Source organism: Ochlerotatus camptorhynchus, unplaced genomic scaffold (genome assembly GCF_037179485.1).
Source record: "Ochlerotatus camptorhynchus isolate MF236.1 unplaced genomic scaffold, CSIRO-AGI_Acam_v1.1 ptg000341l, whole genome shotgun sequence".
Taxonomy (NCBI): Eukaryota; Metazoa; Arthropoda; class Insecta; order Diptera; family Culicidae; genus Ochlerotatus; species Ochlerotatus camptorhynchus.
In genome coordinates, this window is record NW_027040829.1 from 662,230 (window position 1) to 682,209 (window position 19,980).

Sequence of the window (19,980 nt, forward strand, 5' to 3'; positions counted from 1 at the left end):
TCAAAAATTTTACTTGGCAACGGCTCGGGGGGATGTTCCAGCCAAATTTAAATTTGTTTTTGCCGACAAATTTGCACGAAAATTTATGATTTGACAGGGCATTTGCAGCTGTGGCAAAAAAACGAAAGTTTTCGTTACAAATAAGACAATGACGTCGGAACTATACCAAAAAGAGTGTCTCCAAAAACGAATTTTGCCGTTCATTCGATCCCACGACCATCCCGCAATGTTTTGGCCAGATTTGGAAAGCTGTCATTACAGCAAAGTCGTTCAAGAATGGTATGCAGAGAAAGGGGTCCAGTTTGTTCCGAAAAACCTTAACCCACCCAACTGCCCCCAGTTCCGCCCTATTGAGAAATACTGGGCAATCATGAAGAGGAGACTCAAGGCAAAGGGAAAGGTTGTCAAAGACATCAATCAGATGAAGACCTGGTGGAATAAGATAGCTAAAACGATGGACGAAGAAGGTGTGCGCCGCCTAATGAGCCGTGTTACAGGAAAAATTCGAGAATTCCTTCGAAACCGTGACGAATAATTTTATCCGTATTTTTTTTTAAAGAATGAAGAAAACGCTACATTTGTATAAAAAAAGATCTTAAATTCAATAATAAATAACTGAAATACAGGCAATTGTTTTTGTTCCAATTCTATCTGAAGCAAGCTTTACTAGTCTTAGAGTTACCTCTATGGTTCTACGTCATACCAACAATCAATACGAAACTAACGATTTTAAATTGGCTTGACTAGCCTATTGGTCTCAAGCAAACGATTAAAGTACCCAATTCTAGTCGAAATTCTACTACTACGCAATGTTTGTTTTGATATTTCGGGACCTTCTAGTCTTAGACTTACCTCTATGGTCATACTGCGGTCGGGTCTAGGACACAACCCTTTAATTTTTTTCAGAAAAATGCTTATGAAAAATGCTAACTTTTGAAACAAGGAAATGAAGAAAGTCGACAAAAATCTGACCTGGGCCCATGTCATGGATCGTGGAAGAGATGAAGAAGGTTTTTCAACTATCTGACTTGATCACTGGCATGCGAGATCACATTGCTGCTCAGGTGGTTTCGCGGTTAAAAGCGGGATTGCAGACATTAGACTAAATGTAAATGGTCTTGAAAATTTAATTTGTGAGAAATTGGATCATATGAAAAATTCATTTTTTAAAATTGATGCGGAAAACCAATTAGCTGTAATGAATGGTCAGCGCAGTTCATCTAGGCCGATTCAGTCAGAATCGGACCAAAATACCAGACGCAAAAAACGTAAAATACAAAATAGTGATGATGATGATGTTGTTTTTCAAGAAAATGCGAGTTTTGCGGATGATGTAAAAAGGGCAAACATACTTTTCAATGTAAAAATCAATAAATGATCCATAAAATACTTAAAACCGCTCCTTAAAAAACACCCAAATGATCCATAAAACCCCAGTGAAAATCTCTTAAAATGTGAGAATGAACCATAACAAATTTCAATATGATCCAATTGTAAAAATGTACCGCTAAATATCTACTGAATGAGCATTGAAATTGTAAGAATCACCCAAACACATATTGCAAATGATCTATAAAACATTCAGCGATGAACCTTAAACTAATGAAAGTGATCCATAGAAAATCAACTTTGCGCTCATGTTTTGGACACTAACTTTTTCATTTTGTTCCATAAACTTTGAAAAGATGTTCCATTACTACGTAGCTACTTAGATTTACTGACATACCCGTGTTTTTTTGAGTTAGAAGTGCGAAGGGACTCTGATCACATGTGTAACGGAAAACTTGTAATGTTTGAAAAACCATAGCTCTGCTATTTATTGACAAATTTCAAATTTATGTGCGCTACTTGAAACTTAAGACTTTAAAGATTTATTCGGTATGAATAGGTTTAAAATCTATTAATAAATTGCTGTGTAATGATTTTTCAAACATTACCAATTTTCCGTTACATATTTTACCGGTTGCATCGTGTTCGAAGTGTTAAGAAGCATTATAGGGAATAATTTGTAGAAGCTTCTTTTAGATGCTTATTCTAGATGTTCGCCCATCGCTCCGCTCTTCTGACAAAAAAAAACATGGGCATAACAATAAACCAGAGTAGCTACGCAGTAATGGGGCAATTTTCCATGGTTAATGGAACAAATTTAAAAAAAAGTGTCCAAAACATGTACAATATATGTCTAATTTATGGTTCGTGACTATATTTTTAACTGCGCAAACTTGATTTTCTATAATATTTTATGGATCATTTGCAATATGTGAATGGGTAATTCGTGCAATTTCAATGCTCATTCTTTAGAAATTTAGCGGTACATTTTTGCAATTGTGTTGCTAAATTATACATAAATTATGGATCATATTGATATTTTTTAAGGATCACATAAATTGGCAGAACCTTTTAAAAGATGAAAATAACATGGACAAGGCTGTTGACATATTTTATACTAACTTATACAATATTATTGAAGAATTCGTTCCTAAAAGACTTAAGAGAATAGTGAACAGCACCAAATATCCTGTGTGGTATACACAAGAAATCAGAAATATTAAAAACAGGAAGCAAAAAGCACACAAGTCGTATAAAAAGTTTAAAAATGCGCAAAATTTAGAAAAATACGTTGTTATTTGCAGAGAACTTGAGGCAGAAATATCGTCAGCATATGCAAATTACAATTCAAGAGTAGAGAACAATATTAAATCTGATCCCAAAACGTTCTTTAACTTCGCGAACGAAAAAATGAAGTCATGTACATTCCCATCACGCATGCAGTTTGAAGAGTTTGATAGCACTGATAGTGAGGATATTTGTAACCAATTTGCTCGCTTTTTCCAAAACATATATAAGAAATCCAGTATGATATGAACTATTTTTCTTACCTACCTGAAGGGGAAAATGACGTATCAGTTAATAATATTACTGTTCAAGAAATTTTTATGACTCTTGAAAGTCTTGATGCCGGCAAAGGACCTGGTCCTGATGAAATACCTCCATTTTTATTGAAAAAATTAGCAACTAGTTTTGTTAAACCATTTTTTTGGCTTTACAATTTATCTCTCAAAACAGGTGATTTTCCAAAAATTTGGAAGAAATCATTTTTAGTCCCAATATTTAAATCTGGCAAACGGTCTGACATTAAAAACTATAGAGGTATTGCAATTATGTCATGTATTCCTAAAATGTTTGAAGCAACTGTTATCCAAAAAATATTTAACCAGGTTAAGCATCGCATTTCAAATAATCAACATGGTTTTTTAAAGGTCGGTCAACGTCTACTAATCTTTTGGAATTTGTAAACTTTTCTATTGAAGCAATGGATAGAGGCAATACGGTTGAAACCTTATACACTGATTTTAGTAAGGCCTTTGACAGAGTAGACATTCCCTTACTTCTTTTTAAATTAAAACGTTTAGGTATGACAAGTACACTTTTAAAATGGATTGGATCATACTTGACAGAAAGAACACAGATGGTCCGCTTTAAAGGAAAAATATCTTCGCCAGTTAATGTTACCTCGGGAGTTCCACAGGGATCTCATTTAGGTACTTTATTATTTATTTTATTTGTGGATGACGTGAAGTTTGTGTTAAATCGTTTAAATGTGCTGATATATGCTGACGATATGAAACTGTACATGGAAATCTTTGACAATTCTGGTTTGCTACATTTTCAAAATGAAATTGATGTTTTCTACAGTTGGTGCGTTAAAAGTCTGTTGGACATAAATGTTAAAAAATGCAATATTATATCTTATTCCAGAAAACACACTACTCTAGATTTTACATGTACTCTAGGAAACCAGCTGGTTGTAAGGTGCGATAAAATTAGGGACTTAGGAGTAATTCTAGACTCGAAGTTGACATTTGTAGATCATGTGAATACCACAATTCACAAAGCAAATAATATGTTGGGATTCATAAAAAGACTTAGTTATCATTTTAAAGACCCATATACCATCAAAACACTTTGTATAGCTTACGTGAGATCAATTCTCGAATATTGCAGTGTGGTTTGGGCTCCATATCATGAAACTTATATAAATCGTATAGAATCAGTTCAAAAACAGTTTTTGTTATTTGCTCTTAGGAAACTAGGCTGGACCTCTTTTCCCTTTCCTTCTTATGAGTCCCGTTGCATGTTGATAAACATTGAAACACTTAAGAAACGAAGAGAAATTTCCATGATTTCGTTTGTTAATGATATTATCTCACAACGCGTAAATTCAGAAAAAATATTAGCAAGCTTAAATTTTTACGTACCATCACGCATGTTAAGAACTCGAAATGTATTTCAACTGTCACCTCACAGAACGAATTATGGTAAAAATGGACCAATCAACAGAATGATGAAAGTTTATAATAATTATCGTGAGCGTATAGATCTAACGATGTCTAAAGATAAAGTAAGGAGAACACTAACTGCTAGGCTTTCATCTCGTTAATTTTAGACAATTTTTATTTCTTAGATATTTGTATATGTAATTTACATTTATTGACAATTTCAAATAAAACGTTTGTATTTAAATAGCATGTAAGGCAACAGAACTATTGTAAAACGGTCTACACTGATTGACGACAAATAAATAAATAAATTAATTCACCCTTTTTAAGAGATTTCCTACGGTATTTTATGGATCATTTGGATGTTTTTTAAAAAACGTTTTTAAATATTTTATGGATGGTTTTATCAATTACATACTTAGGGCTGCCTGTTAAAAGGCATAATGACTAAGTCAAAGTAAAACTACTAGTAACAGTAACAGTAAAATAACAAGTAAGACTCGTCCGGTCATTGTGATTAAACCGAAAGAGTCCAAACAACCTTGCGAAGATACTCGTAAGTTTTTGAAAACTCAGTTGGATCCAAACACACAAAATCAGTAATTTTAGGAATTGTAAAGATGGCTCCATTACTGTTGAGTGTGCAACAAGAGCAAATGTAAGTGATGTGAAAAATGGTATTGAAAGCAATCTGGTATTGAAAGCAAAATAGTGGGCATGAGCGATCAGTATTCCTCCGATGTCTTCATTGACTACTTAGAAAGTCAAAATGACGACATCGCTATAAATTATGTAAAAGTAGTTAACATGTTTCAAAATCCACGCTTCACTTACAACAAGTTTAGTGATATAATTGAAGTCGATGTCAATACGCATAAATGTTTGTTATGTGCGAAAAAAGTAAAGCTTTGATCGGTGCTCGATAGTTGCCGCGATTAATTTGTTGAGATGCTTCAAATGTGGAGAATTTGAGCACAAGAGCATGGATTGCAAAAATTGTGAAAGATGCTCTAGGTGCAGCCAGCAACACAAAACGTCAACTGTATTGAAATGTATGAAAACGAATAAAGAACGTAAAATGAAGTTGGACGTCAACCATGCTCTGAATGTTTGCTCTATAAAAGACTTATTGATCAGAAGAAAAGCAGCTAGCGTTTCAATAAATAGCAGCCAAGTTTCAGAAATGTGAATCAATTCGATTGTTTGTATTTTAATATTACGGAGTTGTCAACAAACTACGTAGCATTACGTCAGATTGTTGAGGAAAAACGTCCTCTTTTAGTTTTATCATCTGAAACTCATATTGTAGAAACTGAAGCTTTTGATCAGTATAGTATTCCGGGATATATTGTTGCTACTTGTTTATCGTATTCTAGACACACTGGCGGTGTTGCTATTTATGTCAAATAATCAGTTCAATTCAACTTTCGTACCAACGAAGTTGTTGATGGCAACTGGTTCTTGGGTATTACAGTTGTACTTGGCATGAAGATGGGTAATTATGGTGTTTAGTATGATTCTCTCAGTTCTAGTAACCAGCTTTTTGCTGAAGTTTTAGAGAACTGGCTCGAGACATTCCTTGATTCTAGTAAATTAATATTAATTGGCGTGATAACTATAATTCGACTCATTTGAAACGTTTAGCTGATTTTTTTCAATTTAAAACAAACGGTAGATGAATATACGCGTATTTCCAGGCACAGTAGAACTTTGTTTGACCACGTTTATTCCAATTTTGATTCCATTTGTTCAATTACGAAAACTGATTTGAGAATAACCGATCGTGAGACCTTAGTGATTAATGTATTAGATAATATCAATCACAACGATGAATTAGTAAAATTGAAGTGCTGGAGTAAATATTCGAAACAAGCTGTTTCGAATCTTGTTGAGAGAAGTGTGGATTTTCTATTCGCGGCCGGTAACTTAGATGAATCTACAGCTGTTCTTACCAACGAGTACCAATCAACTAGTTGAGCAAAAGTTTGTTTCTTTGAAAAACTCGAACAGCTGGTACAATGTGGATCTTTTGCGTCTTAAACGGAAAAGGGACAAATGGTACAACAAGTTTTATAAATCAATTAATGACAATCATTGGAATAGGTACACAATCAGGCGAGATGAGTATTCACAATCGATAAATTAAACTCTTTGTGAATATGTACAAAGGAAGATTGATCAGTATCAAAACAACAGCAACGAGTTATGGAAAATTTTGAAATCTTTATTAAAACCTAGTAATTGCCAACCGCGGTCCATAACTTTCAATGGCACATTAGAACAGTCAGAACAAGTAATTGCATTTAAATTTAATGATTATTTTGTAGACAGTGCTTCATTGATTACTCAATCCATTGAATTGGTCGATGAACCTGACGAAATAAAAAAGCCAGTTAATAGAAGTTGTAGATTTGAAGGTTTTCACCCAATTACATTAGATGAACTTAGAGTTATTTGTTTTTCATTAGGAAAAGCAGCTGGAGTAGAAAATGTTAATGCTAGAGTTATTCAAGACTGCTTTCATATCATTGGCCACATATTTCTGAACCTTATTAATAAATCATTGCAGAATGGACATGTGCCACAAATTTGGAAGGAATCCTTAGTGGTTCCTATTCTAAAAGTTGCTGGAACGATTAGAGCCCAATAGTTTTGTCCCATCAACATGTTGCACACATTAGAGACAATTTTAGAACTTGTTTTTAAAGGCCAACTGTTGGAGCACTGGCGTACACAGGGTGGGTCAAGGTGGGGCAATTGCCCCTCCTTTTATAAATAAGATTTTTATTTCCACATTTACAAAATTATGATATAAAATAACTTGACTTCTTGATAACTTGATTTGAAGTTTACCTTCATTTCATAAAATAAGAGCACTGAAAACCTTTTATTGTGTCAATTCCTTTGAGATGGTCCCTGAAAATTGTACCACAAAGGTGCATGAAAGGACAAACTTCAATGATTTTTTTTGGTTGCAACACAGTGCATTTTTGCACCACAGTGGGGCATACAAAAAATTTCTGGTGTAATTTTTTTTTTCAAGGTCGTTCATGGAGGGTTTGAAGAAGAGGGTAAATTTCGAGGGGGACGACTCTATCTACGATGCAAAAAAGATTGTGTTTTGCTGTGGCTAGCTGCACGCACTCTGAGTAGATAGAAGGAAGATTTATGTCGATTTTGAAGATTTCCTGCAAAACGATGAAGCACGATGCAAGTAGATGCGAGAAATTAAAGATTGATTCGCTAAAGTGAGATTTTTTGAGCATCTAGAATTGAGATTTAGATGTGTCGCCCCCCTCGGTAAATTTAAGGTTGAAAAAATTCACCTTCGTGATAGTAGATCGAAGAAAAAGCTTTATATTGAATATTTCTGGTGTAAAAATATCATCAAGGTGGTGCATGGAGGGACTAATCAAAATGAAAATTGGAAAAATTTAATCACGCTAAAAATTTGGACGTGCACATTTAACTGAAAATGTCTGGTGGAAAGTTTGCTACACTGTGGTGAATGTTGGAGCAAGGTTTATTCATTTTTTGGTGCATAATTTGCATCGATCTGATGAATGCAAGCTTCATTGAAAATTTATGGAGGAAAATGTGTAGCATTCTGGTGCATGAAGAGGCAAAGCCTGAAAATTGCACCACAAAGGTGCATTGTGAAACAAACTTCACTGACAATTTTGGTACACCGTTCTGGTGAATAGAGGAGCATGCTTTTATGAAAATTTCTGGTGCAAAATTTGCATCGCTCTGATAAATGAAATAAACGGAAAATTTCTGGTGAAAAATTTGCACTGGTTTGGTAAATTAAGGCACAAGCTTTATTTAAAATTAGGCTATATTGAAAAATTCTGGAGGAAAATCTGCACCGTCCTGGGATGTCCTGGATGGGCAAGCTTTATGGAAAAATTTTGGTCTTAAATTTGCATCCTTGTGCTGAATAGAGAAACAAACTTTAATAATAATTTTTGGTGTAAAATTTGCACCATTCTGATGATTGGAGGGCAGCTGCATTACTGAAAATTTATGATGAAAAATCTAAAACTAGGGGCAAGCTTTATTTGGGGAAAAACCTGCAACATTCTGATGATAAGAAAAGCAAACTATATTGAAAATGTCTGGTGGAAAATGGAAAAAAGAAATCTGCACCAATCATAAGATTGGAGAAGCAATTTTTATTGAACATTAATGGTGGTAAATTTGCATCGTTCTGATCAATTGAAATTTTCTGGTAGCAATTGACAATTTCTGGTGAATCCTGCAGATAGTTCCAAGATAATTTCGAAAAGAATACCGAAAGAATCAAATTTTGAATGAAATTCCAAAGCGATGTTGAGAAAAATTTCAATGGAGTTCCGAGGATAATTTCAAGCTCATTCTTGAAAGACTTTCTGGAGAATACAGAGGAAATTCTTCTGAAACTTTAGGGGATGTTCAGTTCCAAGGTGTTCTGAGAAAAAAAAAGTTCTAAAATATTCCGAGAAGAATCTCAAGGATATTGAATTCTTATGACAGTTCCAAAATATTTCTGGGCAGAATTCAAAGAAAATTATGCAGATAGTTTTTAGTGCATTTTGCAGATAGTTCCAAAACAATTTCGAAAAGAATAACGAGAAAATCTTATTTTTAGTGTTATTTCTAAGAGATTTAAAATTTCAAGCGAATTCCGAGGATAATTTCTAGCTCATTCAATTCCAATGTGTCCTGAGAAAAAATCATGAAGAGTTCTAAATATAATTCCAGTGGACTTCTGAAAAGAATTTCAAACGAGCTCTAAGAAGGGTTCTAAAAAAATCCGAGAAGAACCTCAAGGATATTGAATTCTGAGGACAGTTCCAAAGGATTTCTGGGGAGTATTCCAAGAAAATTCTGCGTGTAATTTCTAGTGAATCCTGTAGATAGTTACTAGATCATTCCGAAAAGAATACCGAGAAAATTAAATTTTGAGTGAAATTCCAAAGGGATTTTGAGGAAAATTTCAAGGGAGTACCGATAATGACTAGCTCATTCCAGGAACATTTTTCAGGAAAGTCTTCTCAACTTCTAAGGGAATTTCAGTTACAAGGTGTTCTGAGTAAAAGTCAAGAAGAGTTCTAAAAATAATTCCAGAAGACTTCTGAGAAGAATTCAAAAGAGCTCATAGAGTTCTAAAAATTTCGAAACGATCCTCAAGGAATTCTGAGGATGGACTTTTTCGCAACTGTACAAAGTTTAAAGACAGCTTTTGGATTCCCTAATTGAAAAGTGGGAGTGGAAGTTTGCCATTGAACAACAATAGATGTCTTACTAAAAATTCGCCTAAGAATCTTCTCTGAAAATTTCAAGTAATTTGTTACCGTGGTTAAAAAGTAACAGCTGTTTATGTGCGTGGCAATAAATTCGGGGGGATTCGGCTCCGCAAAGCTACAGCAAATAAGCCTGGAAAAATAAACGAATTATTCAAAAAATAAATAAATAAATTCGGGTTTGTCTTTTATATCATCTTTAAACATGTTGAATGTTTGGAATCAGTTTCTGTCACCCCGACTGACAGTACTTTGGGACGGTTCATCATCGTCGATGCGATTAAATTCTCAATTTCCGCAGTTTGCATTGAAGAAGATGAACCACCACCGGACCAAAAAATAAATAAAATTAACTAAATTAAACAGTAGGGAATAAGTGGTGGGAGGACAGCACCATCTCCCACGCACTTTGGAGTACTCCCCATCCCCAGATTAAATACACCATAGAAAAAAATTGCCCCTCCTTAACATGATTCCTGTGCACGCTAGTGTGTTGGAGTATTTAAATAGCAATAGTTTGTTGATACCACACAATCAGGATATCGGGAAGGTCAGTCTTGTGAAACTGCGTTGAATTTGGTGTTAGCAAAGTGGAAAGACAACTTGGAGCGTAAAAATACGACTGTTGCTGTTTTTTGGATCTGAAACGCGCTTTTCAAACAATTTCTAGGCCCTTACTGTTAAGCACAATCAAGCGCTTTGGAAATATGAGTACTGCATATAAATGGTTTAACGGCGCCGGTGGTGTAGTGGTTAGCGTGATTACCTCTCACCCCAGCAGGCCTGGGTTCAATCCCAGTCGGCGCCGCCGGGATGTTCTGAGGCATAACATCTCTGATCACGCCTTCCTTCGGGTGGGAAGTAAAGCCGTTGGTCCCCGGTTCATGAGTTGATGGGTCGATAGGTAGGGTCCAGGTGTGGTAGCTGCCTTACTGGCACGTCGGTAGCATTGGTGCTCAGCACGCAAAACAAGATCGACGGAAAAAACAAACCAAAGGAAAAAAAATATAAATGGTTTAAAAGCTATCTATCTGACAGAACTCAACGGACTGTTTTTAATGATTGCGTTTCCAGTCCCGTGGGGAATAACCTTGGAGTGCCTCAGGGAAGTGTATTAGGGCCCCTTTTATTTATTATGTGTATTAATGACTTGCGACGTGTTTTACGATTTTGCGACATTAATCTTTCTGCAGATGATAGTGTGTTATTCATTGCAGCTAAGGATTTAGATGATGCCGTTTCACACTTGAATGAAGATTTGCGTTCTCTAAGTAGATGGTTGAAGTGTAAGCAGTTGAAATTGAATACAAGTAAAACTAAATTTATGGTAATTTCGCGGAATCGATTAAATGAGAACGTCTCTGTTGTAATTGATGATGAGACTATTGATCGCGTTCGGGAGATTAAATATCTTGACGTGATTATTGATGACACACTTAAGTTCAACCCTCACATTGACAATGTCATCAAGAAAATTGCCAAGAAGTATGAAATTCTATGTCAACTGAAAAACAATTTAGCTATTGCCAGTAAAATACAGCTATACAAATCAATCATCTCTCCTCATCTAGACTTTTGCCCTTCTATTTTTGGCCAATGTAACACAAATATCGACTTTTCAGCGCTTGCAGAATAAAATAATGCGTTTGATTCTGAGATGTAATAGATTCACTTCCTCAACTTTGATGCTAGATGCCTTACAATGGTTGTCGCCGACTTGTCGGTGAAGCAAAGAATTGTATATTTGACTATGGTGTTCATTTTTAAAGTAGTTAACGGTTTGTTGCCTCCATATTTGTATGATCGAATTGAAAGAGGAAGAGATTATCATAGATATAATACTAGAAACGCGGAACACCACATTTCTTGACTTGTGCTTCACAGAATTCATTATATTATAAAGGAATAAATGTTTTCAATTCGATGCCTAGACACATTAAACGTGCAACAACAGAAGAATTTAAGAGACATTGCATTTCACACGTTAAAACTGTCTTTTGAACAGTTATCCAGTGATTTTTTTTTTATGAATTTACAAATTATGTATTTTGACGAAGTTATTTTTAACGGATTATTTTGTATGGATAGCTGTTATAACGACTTTTTAATAATTACTGTAGCACTGCAAAAACTATTTTGTTCGCCACGATGGTGATGATGGATTTTTATATTTGATTTAATAGTAGTAGTAAAAAAAATAGTAGTCTACAAAGGTTTGAGCCTCGTACGCGTATTACGGATATAGAGGACTGAATTTAACATTTGAAAAATAAATGCAATTTTGAAGCTTACAACCTTGAGTAAGTAGTAAGTTTTTTGGCAAATGTTGGGGGTTCGTGAGCATTCCTGAAATTGCTGAAAATTATTATAGCATCAGATTGCGGGTTTGTTCGTGTAATAGGATGCTTTGTTGATTGTTCATTAACTTGTAATACTTATGAATATTTTAGGTTGACAAAAAGGCGAACTAAGAGGTGGACGCCTAAGCTTTTTCACATTTATATCGCTGTGAAGCAACTGTAAACTCTAGAGGAAATTTATATCTGTAACTGTAACCAGTTCGATTTTGTTTGCTAACTTGGTTAAAATGTCATATTAAATTATCTTAAAGATAAATCGTCCAGCTCAAACCTTTATAATGGTAAGAGGTGGGACCAGCATAAAAAAATCAATGTCATGGCAAAACCAGCAGCCGCCCAAGATGTAAATCTTTGACGATGACTTAATGCGATGTATTTTTATTTTCGTTATAGGGGAAATGCAGGTAATGTCGGCCTAAGTGGCCCTAATTTGGGCCCATACGTAAATTCAGCAATCGACTAAATTTTCAATAGCGACCAAAACTATCCATTAGTACCGTCCCAATGACGCGTGCATCTAGATAAAATTGATAAATAGCAGATTTTTAGCGAAGGGCCCAATCTTAGATCCATAGGCCAACATTAGAGACATTTCCCTTATTTCTATAAAGTTATCAAGTTTTGGTTTAACGCTCAATATTCCTCTGCGACTAGACTACCTTGCGTCTCCATTGATACATAGCTAACATTGTCACATAATCTATAGCTTTTTGATTTGATCTATTTTTATGTGAGATCTGATATGTGTGAATCGCAAAGTTCGTGGTTCGAATCCAGTCGGCTCCTTTGTTTTGTCATGATGACTCATCCAGAAAATAATTAATAACAAAAAACGATCAACAATATTTATATAATTTCTCCGGATAATTTCCATAAAGTTTCCTTTTTTTTAGCTGTATTAAATCAACTATAGGTTACCTTCAAAGCGTTTTTATGTTACTTAATATGCAAAGTTTCTGAAGCTCAGAGTTAGTTGGAAATGCTAACTAACATGAAGCTTTAGTGTGATAATTTATTAGCTAGATAATGGTCTTGGAAGAGAGTAGGTAGATAGTCACTGTCCAAAATGTATAAGAAGACTAAAATCTATGATCATAAAAGTACCTAAAAGAATAGTTCTTTAATTTATTTTTATGAAATTAACTTCTTAAGAAGGACATTACATAAATAATTGATAAAACTTAATTTTAAAATATTTGTTATGGATTTGAAAAGAAACACTTATTTTCGATACAGTCCTTTTTTGTGCTATAGTTCTTGATCTGTGAACATCATCAATCGTCAAAGCCAACAATTTTGGATTTCACTGACAATTTCATTCAATGTAGATTGGTTTGTCTGACCTTTATTGAAAATCAACAAGAAATAGACAGTCATATGGAGAGTAGACGGTCGGATGTGAACTAGTATTAGTTGAAAAAAAAAATTAAAATCAGAAACATACTCGGGGGAGGCAACCCCCCTGCACCCTCGCTTCCTACGCCAATGCACTCATACGATGTGTGATTTAAATAAAATGAAGTAAATTCCAAAATTACAAAGCTTACTTACCATGAATCAGCTCATTTCAGGTCATTGATGATGCCTTTGCTCATTTTCCATTGACTCACTGCATTCGCATCGAATCGCTGATAGTTTGCATTCAGGTCTCTGATTCACCATCCCAAGCATAGTTGAACCCCAGTTGCTGTTAAATCGGAATGTAACATGTGCAGCACTTGTGTTCTTACTTTTACTTGTACGATCGTCATTTCTTTATAATTATTCTGTTCTTATTGCCACACCACTCCCAACCTCCGGTTCCCTTCGCTCCCCCATACCCAAGGCACGGAATCATGAGTGTGATTTAATTTCATTCGAAATGCTCGTTTTGCGTCCTTTCTCCGCCGCCGATCGCCGGCGACCAGAGTTGTGTTACTTTCGCCCGTACAATTACACCAGTTGGATAACCGCGAGACATGTCTTTTGGATTGGTACTTCTTGAATTTCAATCTGTTCTTCCTCGTCGTCCCGTTCGCTTGTACACTACCACACGCCCAACCGGCCCTGCCCCCTGCACCCACCAAACAACCGAAAAACGCGCACGCACTAAACAACTGAACTTGGCTTACGGGCGCGATTCCCGGGGGGATGACAAACTGACAAAACCCCATCTCGAACGAAAGAATGCTGGTTGGTGTGAGTGTGTGCGGTGAGGTGGTGACGCGCGGCCCACAGTGACTTTTGGGCGGGAATGGGTCGGGGGAAAACTGGGAAAGTGTTTGGATTATTTTTAGAAGCCACATAATTTCTCGCCGGCATACAGAATACCGAAGCCGTAAATTAGACCCGCTCTGCATGGGGATCTCTCTTGTGTCCTCAAGTTGCAAGCACAGTAGCCCAATGCTCCAACTACTGCTTCCACGTGATCGACGGGAGACAAACGCCGCCAAGATGATCTTTCTGCTTCTTCACCATCGCAGTAGCCGCGCAACACTTAGGATCGGAATAGCAGGCCTATTTTTGGAACTCGCTTCGCCCTATCTTTCTTCTCCAGTGCAGATTCTATCCACATGGTATGATCCACAGCGCGTCCAGGAAAATCTCGGTCTTCCCTCGCCAGACTGCAATTCCAAACTAAACTGATTTGATGTTGTCACAAAACTAATTTCATTTTTCAAACTTTTCCCCAGCCCAGGTCCTCGCGTTGGCTTTCTGTCTTTATTATTATTATTGCTGCTGCTGTTATTTTTTTTTATCGGCGCTCCTTGCCCGTTCTTGACTGCCATCCAGAGTGCATGGAGCCCCCAGGTTTGAATTTCTTACCGACCAACTCCCTATAGCATCCTATGCGAGCGCGCTTGTGAACCTTCCAGGGCAAACCGTAGATGCGGTCTCTTTCTACGATGGCAGCGAGCTTCGACTCTTGGAGCAAACGCAGTCGCGAGCAACATTCCGGGGCTGGATATGGTGGTTCTCCTCTGCCGTACAGATATCGCTCTATGGTGTCGTGTCTCTTTTTCCCCCAAACGGAGTTAAACCGATACCCACACCCGGTATCGGTCGGTCGGTGTGGTGTGGTGGGGTGGGTGATGAGGGGGTTCCCATACTATAGTGTTTTCTCCTTTCTTCAGTGCGTCCGGTGACGATGCGACCCGGTGTGGACTAAGCGCAAAGGCGCGCAAACCATGCAGGCCGCTAGAGCTACATACAACAGCTTTGAGAGCGGCTCTGGGGAGGCCAGAAAGTCGGTCCACATGGATATGGATGCATGCAGCTCGGGAAAGACGGAAAAACGTGGCTCGGCTGGGTGTTGGTAGGTACTTTGCATGATACGAATTGGAAATTGGTGAATCCAAGCGAGTGGTAGGGTGGATCTCCGCGGCTGGAATAAATGCAGGGGTTGTGTAAAATCGTATGAAACATTTCGTTTCGAATCAAAAATTCGCTAAGGCCCCTGGAAGAGTGAAAGCGAGAAGCCGAGCTACCAAGCGTTTGGGAATTTTTGCTTATTAGAGATTTGAATAGATTTTTTTTCTTTACTTTACTTAAATCTTTGGTTATTATTAGTTAGGTACGTTCCGATTCTATACGTTGAAGTTTCATTTTTAAACCTGTGATCTTGACATTTTTATCTAGGGGATGAGTACTTAAGGGGGTTAGGTTTTGTTATAAGTATTTACTGGGAATGACAGTGATGAAGACTGCACATTGTAGTCGAAATATGTATCTGTCATGGATGCCAAAATTAATTAAGTGGAATTAAATGGATGATAACCGTTTTTAGCTGTATTATTTAAGCATTCCGCTAACAACCCAATTTAATAACTTCAGGTAAATATAATGTTTTCTCACTCAAATTATGTTATTGAACCAATGGTGGCTAAGCCGAAGGTCCACGGTCATATTGACGATCCTGGAAATGTTTCGGTGCCCTTGGGAAAGTGAACTCGGCACATATCTAAACCAGCCAAGTAGTAGAGGTCTTATTGCGAGGTCAAAGAGTAAATTTTCTAAATTTGTATGATTAAATAGGCCTGGATTTCCTTCAAATTAAGGAGAATATCGAATTAGAGAGGAATAATCGAGTAAGGGAGAGTTGACTGTAGGGAAGATGGGGCTAAAATGCCCATGCTAAGGAAGATTCCAGTTTAAACCACTTAATGAATTGATATTTAAGTGCAATTCTGAGCAAAGTCCAGCATCAAAATAACAGTAACTAGCAATCAATTTTTGATATCAACATCAAACTGAAATCATAATTACGTGATTGACTAAATTGATAACAAATTCATTTTGCTGTACATTTGCTCTTCAAAAATATGCTATGAACATCAACATTTTGTAAAAGTTTTGTACTTCTTCTTAGCAAGCTGATCTAGAAATATCTAGCAAAATATTGAAAAAAAAAACAAATTTAAACAAGTTTTTGTTTTATGATTTTGGTCAATTTTAAAGTGTCCATAATTTTAAATGTTTCAATGGTTTGCATTTCTCATGAGCTTTTTTTTATTTAAAAAAATAATATGATAAAACTTTTGAGATATTTGAGTTTTTAGCACATTTTTTGAATAGTGTATTTGTGTATTTTCCCAGAAAAACTTTACTTTCTAAACATCTTTGTCCCAGCCGTCATTTCGACCAGAAATAACGTTGTCGTGATACAATTTATTGAAAAATGACAAAGACGCCATTTTGAAAATAAAAGTACATGATCCAAAATGGCCGATGTTTTACAAAAATGTGAATGATTGCCTCTTTCACACAATTATGCAAAGTTTTATTCTATTCGGACAAGGTCGAGTTTTTCCGATTCGTCATTTGGCGTGCTTTTTCTAAGGTCCGTGGAGAAGTGGCCGATCCTAAACAAGAACCAAAAACATTGTGATTTTTCAATACTCCGGTAAAGGTCTTATTGAGCATGTGCCCCCGAGGATGCGACCAATTCTTGACAAGAACGGAAACCTGCCATGCAACATATCAATCTTCATGATTTTGCTACACTCAACCATTGACGTAGGTACTGGGGGTGCCAAGGGGGCCAGGCCCCCTCCAGAATTACCTAGGCCCCCAGAAGTGTTGGTGTTTTTTTTTTATTCACCGGTATTTTGTCAAGCTTGTTAAGTTCGATGTTAGTAATCTTTTTTTTAAAGTCCTTTATGTTGACTACTTTTCTTACACTCTGGACAATAAGAAGCAATTGTGATAAATTATATTACATATATCGATATTTAATCGATGGCATAGTAAGACGTCTACAAACTCTACAAATTGGTGATGAGCTTAGGGATATTTCTTTAACCTCTGGGAACTTCTTAAAACTTCAAGGACTTCCAAGCAGTTCATTGAACATCGTAGAAACTTATTATAAATTTTGCAAACTTCATAGATTTTAAGAGATGAACCAGCCCAAGGCTGAAAATCTCTCTAAGAAAGCAAAAAAAAAACTTCATAGATCTACAGAAAAATTCGTAGAAACAATGAACTTCAAAAGTTCTGAAAACTGCGTAGAAGTGGAAAATGTATTTGAGTTTGAGAACCTTCGTATAAGTTGAAGGAACATTATTATATTTCAGGGAAGCTCATTATTGATCGGGAACCTCTATATAATTTCAGGGCATTTTTGAAGCCTCATGGTCTTGGAATAGTTGTGAAAATTACGTACAAATGCAAGAAATTACGTTCGTGGAACTTCGCGGAAAATCATCGAGAAACGTAGAATTACAGCAAACTTTCTAGAGGAGCTTTCCAGGTGTTCAAGAATATTTGTAGATGATAGGTGCCTTTCTAGAAGTGCAAAGATGTTCGGAGATCTTCGTAGAATTGAGAGAGATTGACAAAATATGGAATTTGGAATATATGCCCTTTTCAAATGTTAATATCTCTGGTTGAGACAGTAAAAAAAGTTGTTTTACTTATATAGTTAATTTGAGTCTTAGAAAAAGATCTAAAAGTTATTTGTAGACACATTTGTGGAGAAATTTTAAATAATAAAAATAGAGCAAAACATTGTTTTTTTAATAACACCCTAACGCAAATTAGAAAAATTGCTCAAATCGGTCAATTCAAGATATACAAAAAAGTTCTTTTATACAAAGTTGCTTGAAGTTAGCTCAGCTACAACTTTGCCAAAGAATGTATACCTTTATTTCGTCAAACAAAAACGTTAAATTTTTGTTTTCAATGATAATAAGAACCACCCTAGAATTTAGAGTCATAAAAATAAGGGCTATAAAGAACAGCTTTGTAGAAGACACTTTTTGTCACAGTTTCAATTTCAGGCTGAAAATATATCCTTCCACCTAAATTTACATTCTAGACCACTGTGCACTGGTTGTAGCCTTGTTCTTTCTGCAAATGAAAGTCTGCAATGATTGTTCCCAGTAGTTTTTAGCTGTAATAGTCGGCTAAGGTAGATTGCTCATTTACTTGATTCAGATACATTTGTAAAAGAAGTATATCCACCTTGATTTTTGAACACTTCTAATTGAAGCAGTCATAAGTGTCCAAAACACTTTTTTTTATCTACAATTCGGCAATTTGGATCAGCGACTGTATATATATTTTAATTTTTTTAATTTTGATACGTGCTAAATTCTTTTTTTACAGATTTCCAAATTCGACAACGTTCTTGGATGTATAGACGGATCATATGTATCAATCCGTAAACCAGCCAAAAAATCAAATCTACCTATGTAAACAGACACGACATGCTATCCATAACTCTTCAAGGTGTCTGTGATGCAAACAAGTCATTTATGGATATCTGCGTTGGATCTCCAAGCAAAATTCACGACTCACGAATTTTTACGTTATCACCGCTCAGCGACGATTTACCGCAAATTTGCCACCAAAAATTTCATTTGCTTGGAGATGCCGCCTATCCTCTACGTGAGTACCTGCTAACACCATACAGAAATGATGGGAGGATGAACCAAAAAAAGCGAAAATATAATCTGAAACATGCTCAGACAAGAGTTTTGATTGAAAATGCTTTCGGATTGTTGAAAACGCGATTTAGGCAGTTGATGCGGTTGGATTTTTTCTTTGTGGAGAGAATGTGCAAATTTGTGACTGCATGCTGCGTTCTGCACAACATATGCATCAGTTTCAATGACAATATTGAAGTTGATGCGGAGACAACTCAACATGAAAACAATCATGCTAGAGACGAGGCTAGAGATGTTACTGAAGTTGCACCTAATAATCCAGATATCCGCAATGCACCCCTCAGAAGACTTGGAGAAATTAAGAGGAATAATATTGCAGATAGTTTCCAATAAAAATTTTATACTCTAGAAACTCACAATAAATAAAAATAAAAATAAAAATAAAAATTTATCCACGTATTATGAAACCTAACCCTACTTTATCACTGGAAACGATGGAATGTCTCAAAAATAGTTTTCAAAACAGAGTATAAATTACATGAAAAACATAAAAAAAAAGTTAAAACATTTGAGAAAAATCTTGTTTAACTACTTTACTACAGTTAACTTCAAATTCACGTAATTTTCAATAGATTTTAAACTTTTAAGGACAAATTCACTTCACATTCAAGTGCTTCCAAACTTTTCAGTTCGAAGTCACTTAATTTCCAAGCGATTATAAAAGGTTTATAAATGATTCACTTTATATTCAAACTACTCCAAACTTTTCAGGCTTGGTTCACTTCATATTCAAGCGATTACTAACTTTCAGCACAATTTCATTTCATCCCCAAGTGATTACATAATTTTTTGGACTAATTCAATTCATATTCAAGTGATTATAAGCTTTTCAGATCTGATTCACTTCATATTCAAGCGATCCCAAAATTTTCAATTCTAATTTACTCCATTATGAAGTTGGAGACTACAATAATCCACTAAAGCAACAAACGGCTCTAACGTACGACCACTATTGAAGCGTTTACCTTATTTCAAAGTGAAAGATAATCTCCCTTATTACTTTATTAGTTTTTTTAAACATGTTTATTCAGAACAGGTTACAAGTTAAAATGAAATTAATGCTCAGCGAGGGGCCAAGTTGTTAGCCCTGCGCTTTGGTCAGAGAGCGTATAGGGCGTCGTTGTGC

At 35.8% G+C, this 19,980-nt stretch overlaps 1 pseudogene; it reads left to right on the top strand.

Moving 5' to 3' along the window:
- The window catches only part of LOC135708910 (putative nuclease HARBI1), a 36,196-nt pseudogene extending 17,009 nt beyond the window's left edge, over positions 1–19,187 (top strand).
- The last annotated feature ends 793 nt before the right edge of the window (positions 19,188–19,980 follow it).